The sequence below is a fragment of the Tachypleus tridentatus genome, chromosome 6, assembly GCF_004210375.1.
Source record: "Tachypleus tridentatus isolate NWPU-2018 chromosome 6, ASM421037v1, whole genome shotgun sequence".
Lineage (NCBI taxonomy): Eukaryota > Metazoa > Arthropoda > Merostomata > Xiphosura > Limulidae > Tachypleus > Tachypleus tridentatus.
The window spans coordinates 40266412-40279752 of record NC_134830.1 but is presented as its reverse complement, the minus strand read 5'-3'; the positions used below and the strand labels follow the sequence as shown (position 1 = coordinate 40279752).

General features: G+C 34.3%; 1 long non-coding RNA gene across 1 annotated transcript; it reads right to left on the bottom strand.

The window, feature by feature from the left end:
- Positions 1 to 1047: 1047 nt before the first annotated feature.
- On the bottom strand, positions 1048 to 12639 carry LOC143254535 (uncharacterized). Its single transcript, XR_013030240.1, has 3 exons — positions 12532 to 12639; positions 11915 to 12021; positions 1048 to 1140 (listed from the first exon to the last, which is right to left on the bottom strand). It is a non-coding gene; the product is annotated as an uncharacterized LOC143254535 (long non-coding RNA).
- Positions 12640 to 13341: the final 702 nt, after the last annotated feature.

The window sequence follows — 13341 nt, the reverse complement described above, 5'->3', positions numbered from 1 at the left end:
TACAAAGGGCTCATGTGATATCCTAACGGATTTCCTGAATAATTTTCACTGTATCTTAAATATTCTTCGGAAACTGACAAAATGGCAATTAATTTGTATCCTTTTTTTGGGGGCTTTACGAATTGAAGTGCAAATTCGGCTTTTTTTGTTTTGAAAAAATGTTTTTCTAAAGGGTTACAGGTTATAGACATACAAGACATTTACACACTTATTGATTGAAGGTTATATGTAATATAATGTATTGTGGTTTTATATTTATTTTGGTTAGTTTTAGTTTACTTGTTTTTCAAATGGATTGCCATAGCAGAAAAATCCAGCTAGAAAATATAGGGGCGCTGTAAACACGCTGAGAGGCAAACAGATTGGTTGCAATGTTTTCAACAACAACAAAATATTATTGTTGAAGAGGGAATTTAGCAGTGATAGAGGGAATGCGGTTAGTGAACATCACCTACCGCCAACACTTGGGCCACTCTTTTACTAACGCCCTCATGTCTAAAAGGGCGGGCATGATCAGTGAAGGAATTCGAACTCGAGGTCTTCAGGTTGCGAGTTGAGCGTCCTAATCATCAGGACATACCATGACTTGGCTGAAGTTTCTAGTGTTATTTTTCCACATGCGTATTCTATCAGAGATATTCCCTTTAGCCTGTCACTGTTAATGAATGCAAAATACACACATACATCTACAGCTACTTTCACCCTTGTAATACATTATTTTGATTAAACTGACAATTTGAAATACATAGGTCTCAGTCATACGATATCAAGATACAAAGAGTGAAATGAATGTTATCTACCCACTCATGTTTGACTGTTCTGTTTCGTGATGTAAACGAATTCAAACGAATGCAAATTTTAATTCACATGTTTATATTTTATTGAAACGTTCTCGATTATAATAATAGTTTTTATTATTGAATATTTTACAGTTATATGTAAATATACATATATTGAACATTCTATAACATTTTATGACATAGTCAAAGCAGATAACATTTGATATAAAAACATTTGCATTAATTTATTTTTATAACAATTTGTAAACCTGTTGCTTTTCCAATATTTCCCTGACTTTAGGTATTTAACCCGTAACTTGATATGCTTTAGTCGATTTCTTCTACACTACACGTGACTTAGCTGTTAAATATATGAAATATATTACTAAAATTTAATTTTAAGTGTAATTTTAATTAATCTGTAATATGATTAATATATGATTAATATGATTAGTTAATTGGCCATGTAGCTATAAGAAAATATAAGCGAGTAATATCATCAAATTTAAGAATCTTTACTTGACGACCGAGGTTTTGACCAAACACTCTTTCTCAAACGTTGGTTAACCCAGCGATACATACAGTTACAGTTTTATGTTACTCATAGTGTGATACTTTTATATGAGAAAAATCAAGTTTCAACGGTACAGTGGTAATAGCATAGTGCTAAAAGAACAACAATAAGACACAATCTTGAGAAACTCCTGAGCTCCTGTCTGAAGGATCTAAATAATATTGATGCCACGTGAATTTGGAAGGACTTCTAAGTTAAAAAGCTTTTGATTCGAGTGGGCAAATGAATATGAAACACGGGGACATGGAAGCCTATTAAAATACCATATTTCATACCACAGTCATAATCCTTTCTAAAGCTAAACAAATATATAAAACAATGTACTCCTTCTTAACAAAGGTTTCTCTATCAGGCGTTTCTAGTCTAAGTACATGGTACGTGCAGGATCTTTACCTGCAAAAGCCACACACTAAGTTATTCAAGGGGACAAGTAAGATAACCATTAAATATACTATCGAAGGTCTTGTACAGATAGCAACTGCTCAGTAATTGTACGGAATCTCAAGATCCTTCCCAAACTGGAGAAAAGATTACATTAGTTTAAATGTCACCTACCAGGAAAGATTTGCTCTAACCAGAGTTGGTAAAAAGAAATGTAGTTTTGCCTATCGATTTCTTAAAGTGACAGGAAGAGAGAACATAGCTTCATAATGTGGTCAATGAATACGAATAGTAACTGCCTCCAATGGTATTATGAATGGTAAAAGCGTATAGGGAGTATGCTGATAGCATGGACATGACTGTCACACAACCTGACAATGACCTTGTTGAGCAGAAGAGAAATAACACGATTCTCATACCTACTGAAATCAGATGTTGTGAGCCCAATCACTTTGAAACATAACTACATTTATATAATAATCCTCACTGAAGGAGGTGTTAAGAATTTTCAATATTTGTATTTTATTCTCTTCCTGGCATTCAGGGTGTAAACATTAAAAAAAAGCCCTTAGCAACAGTTGCAGTTGGAATGTGCAATCAAAGACATCTGAACATCTGAGTAGATTTAGAACATAAGGTCACACTGTGCATCTTAGATACCTTGCCTTGGAGCTTTGGCACTGGCAAAGGGAAGGGAGAAAATAATAAAGACAAGTATGCTGTATGGTTCATATGTTGAATTGTTTGGCACAGATTCTCTTTAGAGCAATTGTGCCTCGGTTTTGGAGTTTTGAGATAACAACTTATTCACAGATGTCAAATATATATCTGTTGGCACAAACTCCTAATGAAAAATGCAAAGTATTATGGAAGTTCACCTCAATGGGAATATCCCAATGACCATTGGCATCACTAAGAGATGACTTTCTATGGACTTTGGTATTATTACTAATCTGTCTTTAAATCAAAGTTTTAAATTTGTTTTGAAGGGCTTGCTAGTACCTTTAGCCATTCTAAATGAAAAATGGAGATGTCTGGGACTAAGATTTCTAAAATAAATGAATGTAGGGCGAGGATGCGAGGCAAGGGCATTGTGTAATAAAACTGACCAGAGAATTTTGAAGATCTCATTAAAGTGTTTGAGTTTTAAGTTTTCCATAGTAAAGGTAAAAAAGTAGTTTGTTTGTATACAAGGAAACATGCAAAATGACACAAAAATGATAATGATGCATTGCACTTGGACATACGTATCAGGCTTAGAAGAATAGAAAACGTCTGGTGAATACGCTCAGGTTGCCCGTAGTCACTGCTGACCAACTAAATGAACTGAGAATATTCCACAGATATATAGGCATTCTAAGTCAAAACAGTTTATTGTGTTAAACCAGATATTATACTCAGGTTCAGATAGTGTGTGTGTGTATACGTTCTAAGTCAAAACAGTTTATTGTGTTAAACCAGATATTATACTCAGGTTCAGATAGTGTGTGTGTGTATACGTTCTAAGTCAAAACAGTTTATTGTGTTAAACCAGATATTATACTCAGGCTCAGATAGTGTGTGTGTGTGTATACGTTCTAAGTCAAAACAGTTTATTGTGTTAAACCAGATATTATACTCAGGTTCAGATAATGTGTGTGTGTGTGTGTATACGTTCTAAGTCAAAACAGTTTATTGTGTTAAACCAGACATTATACTCTGGCTCAGATAGCACTTAACTACCAGGATCCTGTCTTTCCCTACGTAGATCAATAAACAAGGCAGACATAAGGATGGGTGTTTAGATCTCATAGAAGATAACCGGTAGAAAGAGAAACCCTGAGTGGTCCCATTTCCACAAACAGTAACCTGAATTGAGGCATTTAAGGGGAGCAGTTATCAAAACAGTTTATCTGATAAATAAGAGATGAATATTACAGTAATATTAGAATTGAAGTGAAACAGCCTGAACAGTTATATTTAAGAAGGATAATTCAGAATATTTACCATTAAAGGAAAGATAAAGATACTGAAGGATTGTCTTATAATTAATATATTGTCATGATTAAACTGGATAAACGAAATAGTATAGTTGTATGTTGGATAATGTTGCTAATATTTTGAATGATATAATTAAATATTATTTGTTGAATTGTGCTATAAAATATAAACATTTTTATAACGATAAAAACAACTTACTAGAATATTCTTAAACATATATTCTAGACAGTGACAATGTTACACCTCATGATGGACCTGTTAAAAGTCTGAAAGCTCCTTGCCATGAAAGAGGTGATTTCGCATTTTATGTTTTTATTACATAAAATAGTTTTTACATTTTGACATTTTACAGTTTATTCTTATCAGAAAAGAGAGGGCTTAAATTTTTTTTTTTTTTTACTCTTCAGGTATTTTTTTCAAATATGTCATCAATATGTATGTTTAATAAATATGTTAGTATTTCTAGCCTTAAGATTTATAGTATACCTAAGGCTTTTTAAGAACAAGTCAATTGCTTATATTATAAGTAAGAGAAAATCCTCAATAGTCGCAGCACTTGAAATTATTAGTTAATTGGAGAACCCGTCTTTTAAACTAGTGAAATAAAAACTCGTTTGTGACAAAGGATAAGAAATTGTGCTTCTATTTTTCACCACAGCATAACGGCTCATATAATGACTCTTAAGTTTTTTTCAAGTACAAATTATTAGTTCATAGCTCTGTCATCTCATCTCTTAACCGATTTGAGATATAATTACAGTTTTGGACACGGGATGTCAAAACCCCTTTGATTGATGTATTTGACCACACCTAAAGTCTTCTAGCTTAATTTAATCTAATCCTTCCTAAAAAAAAATTTGATTTAAAGTTACGCTGGTAGAGATATTGATGAGTTTGTTTTTAATTTCGCACAAAGCTACTCGAGGGCTATCTGTGCTAGCCGTCCCTAATTTAACAGTGTAAGACTAGAGGGAAGGCAGCCAGTCATCACCACCCACCGCCAACTCTTGGGCTACTCTTTTACCATCAAATAGTGAGATTGAGTGTCACATTATAACGCCCCCACGGCTGAAAGGGCGAGCATGTTTGGTGCGACGGGGATTTAAACCAGCGTACCTCGGATTACGAGTCGCACGCCTTAACAAGCTTGGCCATGCCGGGCCTATTGATGAGTAATAAAATCGTATCGGACCTCACGCTTGATATTGCTTGCGCACAAAAACATCTAATGCATGTAAAATCAAGTTCTCGCCTGTTTGTTCGAATCTTTCAACCGTCTGTTTCTTACATACGTCCACATTTCTTGATCAATCAGCACTAAACTTAACACAATGATACAGAATGACACGAAGAAGGCTATGAGAGGGGGACTGCACTCTCCATCTAATTTCATATATAATTTCGGAAACCAAATCATCACAAATTGGCACAATGATACAGGATGGCATGGGGGAAGTCAAAGGAAGGGTGTTGGATCCCAATCTAATTTCATATTGATAGAATTCTTGAAAATAGTAAGTATACCGTTTCAGTATTAGTACCTTTATGTATTTCTATAATACTCTTAATGTTTATTACATTTAGAAGAAAAATAGAAGCATAATTTCTATCCTTTATTGGAAACAAGTATTTATTTCATCTTTCTAACTGATGGGTTCTCTTAATGAGCTAATAAAAGGAAAAACAAAAATCTCATAGATTAGTTTACTCTAATTTTTCTAAAAGAATTTCGAGTGCTGCGTCTATAAAAGATTCCATCTTGTTTGAAATTGAATTAATGAATGTAAATGTTCTTCGTTTTCTTTGGTTTAACATTTATCTTCCTCACTCTTGACATTCTAGACAGTACAATAAAACTTACATTTAGTTTCTGAGTTTTAAGATTAAACAAAGCCAGCAGCTATTGAAATATTTATAAAGATTATCCATTACTAAAAAAACAAAACAAAACAAGCACGACGTTACTTTACTCAATAATAAATTTTGCTGAATCACAAAATAATAAAATTGTTATAATGGTTCGGGAAAACAGTTGCTTAAGATAAACAATTTGAGACGACAGTTAAGTTAAAATTAATTTATAGAACAACCTTGTAGTGTGATTTTTAATCATTCAAAGTATAGTTTGAGTGATGTCGAAAAGAAAATTTTAGTTCGTAGTTTGTACTTAAGTATTCATGAGTAGCTAAGTTTGAAGAATGTTTGGTACAGAGTGAACCATGAGCCGTATTTGTAATTACTGTATCAGTCAGTACAGTGCAAATCTGGTGAATGTTTTATAACAGTAAAACTCAGATTAGTGATATAGATCTTACTACTTTTAATAAATATAAAACCTTCATTAATTTAAGTCCTGAACAATTAACAGCATTAAAGGATTCTCTTAAAAACGAGAATATTGTGATACGTTAAACTGATAAGATAAATAGGACGACTATGCTAGATAAAGATGATTATTTAAAGAAAGATAAGGACATCTTTAGTGACTACTGTGTAATGATACCGTTAATAAACTAGAAGCTCAACTGCACAGCTATCAACTGAAATCGATGAAAAAATAACACTTTTAATGAAGGACGATATTTTAAAGTAGGTCACCTGGAATCTTTTGTGGTTTACTTCAAATCCATAAAGAAGTTTCATTACAACACAGTGTTTCTAATGCCAGACCCCATAACCAGTCTTTGTTAGTTTTTTGGATCGATTTTCTAAAAACGTTTACCAGAAATGAATGTGCTTTGAAGGGCAGTTTTGAATGTTATGAGTGAACAACAGTTGAAAGAAACCACACAGTTAAGTACCAGTTTGATTTACAAAGATGCTTGCAAGAATGTGAACATTACTAAACCAGGTTTTCTAAACTTAATGACTTTGTAGTTAAAGAATTTCACTTCGATCGTGTCGTTAATAGATTCAAGATTGGTGTTATCGTTGGATGATCTATTTGAGTGAAAAACAAGGGTTAGAAAGCTGCCCGCGACGGTTTAACCCTCCTCACCATTGGAGGTATGTTGATGACATCTTTCCCATTTTTAACAGTAAGCACACTAGATATAAAGTTTATAATCTGTGGCGTATTTAGGTAGAGGCTAGAGGGGGCTCAGCCCCAGTATTCATGGTCTTAAGGAGGACCCGTTAATAATTTTATTCTATGTAAAATTACGTGGGATATAAAACCCACAAAATTAGTAGTCCCTGGGCTCATACAACCTTAAACTACCACTGTTTACAATAGGACATCAGGAAGATGATGAGCTCTCTTTCTTGGTCACTTTACTCAGAAATTACAAAGGTCACCTCATATGTGAGGTGTATTACAAAAAACAGAAGACAGGATTACATTTTGACTTTGTACACTTTAATCTTAACTTATTCAAACAAAATATGGTTACAATATTGTTTCATTGTGCTTATAAAATATCTAGCACGTATAAAGTGTTGTTTACGAAAATCAACAACGACATAAAAATGTTTTCATCTAAGAATGACTTCCCAATGTTTGTTTGATAGAATAATTTATAATTATTCATACAATCGAAGTGTTAGTACAACAAATGTATTTGAAGTACCTAAATATCTTGTTTTTGTCAATTTACGATATATGGGCGAAAATTCTTTAGTTACTGAAAATAATTCAAAAACTTAAAGATCGAATTTCTGCATCACAGTCATCATTTGTTGTATATAAATTAACTTTTCTTTGCTTTCAGCGAGGCTATATCGGCTATACTAAAAGAAAATTGGTAACGAGAATGAAAAGGCATGCTAACATGAAAATACCCTTAAAGAATGTGATGTTGTTAACCAATCTGATTGGTTCACGACCATGGCAAGGACCAATGGTGAGCGGAGCCTCCAAATAAAAAAATGCTTGCTCATTACCTAGCTGAAGCCTGAAATCAATGTTGAAGAAGTTAGTTTTGCTGGTACAACTTATTAAACTAAACTAAATTAAGGTTGTATCGAAAAGAAAGGTATGTGCCTTGCTTGTTTGTTATTGAATTTCGCACAATCGCAGAAGGGCTATCTGTGCTAGCTGTCCCTAATTTAGCAATGTAAGACTAGAGGGAAGGCAGCTAGTCATCACCACCCACCGCCAACTCTCTAAAAGGGCGAGCATGTTTGGCGTGACGGAGATGCGAACCCGCGACCCTCAGATTACGAGTCGCACGCCTTAACACGCTTGGTCATGCCGGGCTTGCATGTGCCTTGCATAAAATAGTAACACTTGAACAACAAAACATTAGATCATCTTGAAGCTATCTTGGTTCTTAAAGAAGGTTATCTAACAATATTCATGTCTAAAAATGTTGACCTATATAACAACATTTGACTTTTAGTTAAAGTTTGGGACGTTTTTAGCAGTGAATATACTGTAGAAGAAACATAAAACATAGTAAGGTTTCAAAATGCCCAAAATGCAGCAAAAATCATGTGTGTGAATATTAAAACATGTTTCTAAAACAAGTGAATGTTACTAATAACGAGTGTTGTTTTATATCAGTAAAGTTATTTATGATGAAACAGACAACCTAACTCTGAGCTCAAGAATAGCTATTTTTTAATCTAGTTTTGATTTCTCTTTGATGACAAAATAAAATAAAGCTGTTGCTAAAAGTTTCGGTTTGTTTTGAATTTCACATAAAACTACTAAAGAGCTATCTGTGCTAACAGTCCTTAATTTAACACCGGTAAACAAAAGGGAAGGCAGCTAGTCAATACCACCCATCGCCAACTCTCAGACTTCTCTTTTATCAACAAATAGTAAAATTGACCGTTACTTTATAACATTCCCACAGTTGAAAGGGCGAGCATGTTCGGTTGCTATCAGAACAATTAATAAAATCTCTGTACTTCCGATGATATAAAAACATTCATATTTTTATTTTTTGGAATTTGTTTCTATCTTCGTATATTTTTCTGGATATTCATACTTACGTTTCTGTACCTTTCATTTTAGTTTTGGTTAGGGCGCATGACTCGTAATCTGCCAGTTGCGGGTTCGATTCTCATCACTGTAATGTAATATATAATGTAATGGTCGATGTGATAAGAATATCTCAAAAGTCGGCGGAGGGTAGTGTTGAACAGTTATCTTTCCTCTAGTCTATTGCGTCTAAATTAGGGGCGATTAATACAGATAGTAAGTAGCATGGGACAAAACTCAACGAACACTTCAATGCTTTGTTACATTGATAACCATTTGCCCACTTACTCGTGTATTGTTCACGCCCTGTATGTTTCATTACTAATTTTATCACAAGTTATTTACTTAACACTGGAATATCAGGAGGGAGGAGAAACAAGAAATATGAATTTCTAGGAGTTTGGGTTCATAACTATAGGAGAATTCTGAAGGTAACAATTACCGTAAGAAGATATTCAAGTGTTTGTATTTCTTTTGTAATTTTTCAAGCCACAGGAGAAAGCTAAGTAATCTATGGACACGTCGTGCTTTGAAATCAGATTCTTTACAGATTGGATGAATTTTTAACACATTAAGACTAAGCTGAAATGCTATTGACACCAGTCATTTATGACACGAGTCTTACGATGTAATACTCCTAGTATGGAGAAACGCGATGTGTTTATGACACTCAGATTGTCCAATTGAAAAGCTATTATGATGTCATGTGGACCTCAGACACATTGAGAACTTAAAAAACAAAATAATGTTGGTCTCATGGAAGTACTAGACTAGTTTAATTGGTTCAACTCGTAAAATCATGTCATACAATGAAGGATCGTACTCTGCACACTTTATTGTTTATTGTACGTACAGTTTTATTAAATAAAGTTATGTCTACATCAGTTTGTCTGACCGTATTTTATTTTTCAAATAGACCAAGATTTATCGATCTAACCTAACTTACCTGCAATAAAGGGTAGCGTAAATGGTGTGTGTGAAAATGACAGAATAATGAAAATTCAAGCCACTGGTTTGTGTTTTGTGGATTGTAGCTGGTATTCAAATAATACATACAAATTTAGAACAAGGCCCGGCATAGTCAGGTGGTTAAGACACTCGACTCCTAATCTGAGGATCGCGGGTTCGAATCCCCGTCGCACCAAACATGCTCGGCCTTTCAGCTGTGGGGACGTTATAATGTGACGGTCAATCCCACTATTGGCGGTGGGTGGTGATGACTAGCTGCTTACTCTCTAGTCTTAAACTGCAAAATTGGGGACAGCTAGCGCAAATAGTCACCGAGTAGCTTTGCGCGAAATTCAAAACAAACCAAATCAATTTAGAATAAAAGGTTGTTGCGCTATAAACATTTCTAAGGAAAAAAAAAAAACTTCCAGGGCAGAGAATATGAAAAAAATCAGATAAATACGTTTGGAGAAGAATATATGGACCTTTTCCCGATAAGTTTTCCAGAATTTCACACATATATTTCTTTTGTTATTATAACCATGGTAACTGGAAGAGCATCGGCGTGAATTTACAAAACCACTCCTTTTAGCTGTTACTACATGTCAAACAAAATGCCACAGGACTTAAACCAGTCATAGAGACACGTACTATGCAAGAGCACAGCCACCTCCTAAGGCCCGGCCCGACATGGCCAGGTGGGTTAAGGCGTTCGACTGGTAATCTGAAGGTCGCGAGTTCGAATCCCCGTAGCACCAAATATGCTCGCCCTTTCAGCTGTGGGGGCGTTATAATGTGACGGTCACTCCCACTATTCGTTGGTAAAAAAGTAGCCCAAGAGTTGGCGGTGGGTGGTGATGACTAGCTGCCTTACCTCTAGTCTTACACTCTCAAATTAGGGACGCCTAGCGCAGATAGCCCTTGTGTAGCTTTGCGTGAAATTCAAAAAACAAATAAGCATTAATTGAATTGACTGGTTAACGTTTTTTGTAGCTCATATGGAAATTATAGGATTATTAACACCGTTATCGTTATTAGCATAATGCATTTCTCAAATGTTTATGGGTATTACAGTTAGGTGATGCACAGCTGAACTTGTTTTAACTTTATATACACATCACAATGTGTTATTAAAGCAAGCAGCAAAGGTACTAGGGTTGAAAAGGAAAAATCAAATGTCTTTATTGTAACGCTCTTAGTGACAAAGCCGTAAGTCTGTGTGTGGGCTTATAATGCTGAAAACTGGATTTCAAAATCTGCGATGAGTACACCACAGATAACCTATTATGTAACTTTACAAAGTTAATTGCAACTGTCCCACGTGTAATTAAAGAATTTTGGCAATAAGTTAGTGAAGTGTTAGAAGATAAAAAGAATGTTGCATCCTAATTAACATTTAGTCTATAGTCGCTACTGTCTTAAACACATAAACTTGAAGGATTTAACAGCAGAATTGATAAAAGTTCCTAACCAGAAAAGAGCTAACGAGCAGCACTAATGGCTAATCACAATGTTTTTAAAAGTCCAGTGACGTCCTTCGCTCCCATTTCTTAATTCGTTGATCAACTCAGTTTGTTGACTGTGGTTAACATTACTTTACAGTTTACAACTGGTACGTTGTCACTGATAGGCCCTGGATTAGATATATTACCAAATAATTTAAAATCTGTGAATTTTTTTTTTTGTTACTTGGGAAGAGTTAAAATAGATGCAGTTAGATCTGTAGTTGACCTAGAAATCCTGTAAGAAGTCGTATTTCAACAAACTGTAGACCTGGTTTTAAGTATATTTGACAAGTACGTGAAGATATTCAAGCTATCTTATCACTTTAAAGTGTGTGTATCTTAACTAATCTCTGAGAAATAAGGTTTTTAGTCATTTAAAAAAAAATTTCGCGCAAAACTACACGAAGGCTATCTGGGCTAGCCGTCCCTAATTTAACAGTGTAAGACTAGATGGAAGGCAGCTAGTCATCACCACCCACCGCAAACTCTTGGGCTACTTTTTTACCAACGAAAAGTGGGATTGACCGTCACTTTATAACGCCTAGACGGCTGAAAGGACGAGCATGTTTAGTGCGACGGAGATTCGAACCCTTGACCCTCTGATTACGAATAAAGTCCCTTAACCACCTAGTCATATCAAACCATTTTAAAAAAATCTCCAAACAGACAATTGCAATGATTAATAAGTGATAGCTGTAATTATTTTATAATAATCCGTTGTGGTTTGCACAGTATACGAGAGGATCAGACACCTGAATGCTTTACAGATCTTGAGTATATGTTAAGTTCAATATAAATAAAAGTTATAGATGTTAATTACTCAGTGTTTTGTAGCATTCAGAAATAAAACAATATTTCACGTGAATATGTCATGCTGAGGTAACTTCATGCATCCTGGAAAAACCTGGCAAGGTTCGCTTATGCAACCTTGAAATATAAAAAGGAAAAATCAGAATTATAATATACAATAGCTTTAGAACTGTCGATTTTAAAACCTTGCCATAAGTTAAACAGGAGCTACATACTTCGACAAACTAAAATGAAAATCACACACAAAAAAAGGAATTTTGATGGCTAAGCGCATTGATCCTGAATCTCATGAAACGTACGTTACTGACACTGTTAGAAGGTATCTGTACGTGATTATTCACAATAACTTTTATTAAAACAGCGTTTAGAATAAAATACTCTTAACACTTGTTTCATGTGTTGACTTATCTACTAGCAACACTCTGTAGAATTGTGCGTAAGTTAATATATTATCGCAAAAATTGGAATGATTATTATATTTCAAAGCGTAATGTATACATAGAAACATGCTCCTACTAATTCCAATGAACGTAATAACTACTTAATAAGTAATTTCTTATGTAGTTAACCATCATAAAAATAATAACATATTCTAACAAACATTACTTTCATTTTTATTTCCCTTACTTATATTCCTGAAGAGGATCTGTCTTTAGGTGCTCCCTACGTTCAATGCTGTTTATGTGTTACTGTTTTTTATTTCGTTTTTAACACGCAAGTAACGTGACTATAATCAATTAACCAACTTAACTGGCTTGAAGAATGACACGTGTCTGTTGGTTTGATGGTTTAAACTTGGATACTGTCCAGCAATCTCTCTGTACACTGTTTTGATTATATAGCAGTACATGTACAAACGCGATCAGGTTGCTATATGAAAGAAACTAAATCTAAAGTCAGAACTTTAAAAAAAAAACTTATAAAATTTATGGTTTAGTATCGAAATATGATTCGTCAAAACGAATGGTTTCAAAAACCTAACTATAACCGTTTTATTTAGAGTGTTATTTCGGTCACAGACAGTCTCCTGTTACAACAACGATTTCTTAAGATCTCTATTTTTTATTTTGAGAGGAGAAAACTCTGTTCGCGGTTCAGAGAAACGTCATCTGAAAAGCTGTCGCTCACACTGAGGTATGGAGCTAGAGTAGTAGTGCCACAGAACTCGTAATAAGTTCTATTAACCATGAATTGTTTCATTATAGGAAACAACAAACTAAGTGACACGTGTATATTTGTTTCTCGCTAAGCACAGAGCTACACAATGGGCTTTCTTAAAGTAATTAGTGAAGTAATAAAGTTGAAGATGAATGACCGACAACGATAATAAAAGAGGATTTTTATGCTAAGTCAGCTACTGTAGAAACTCAGTATATTAAGGGATAACCATGTAAGTAACATAACTCGTTAGTAACAACCGGCAATAACAACAAAAAG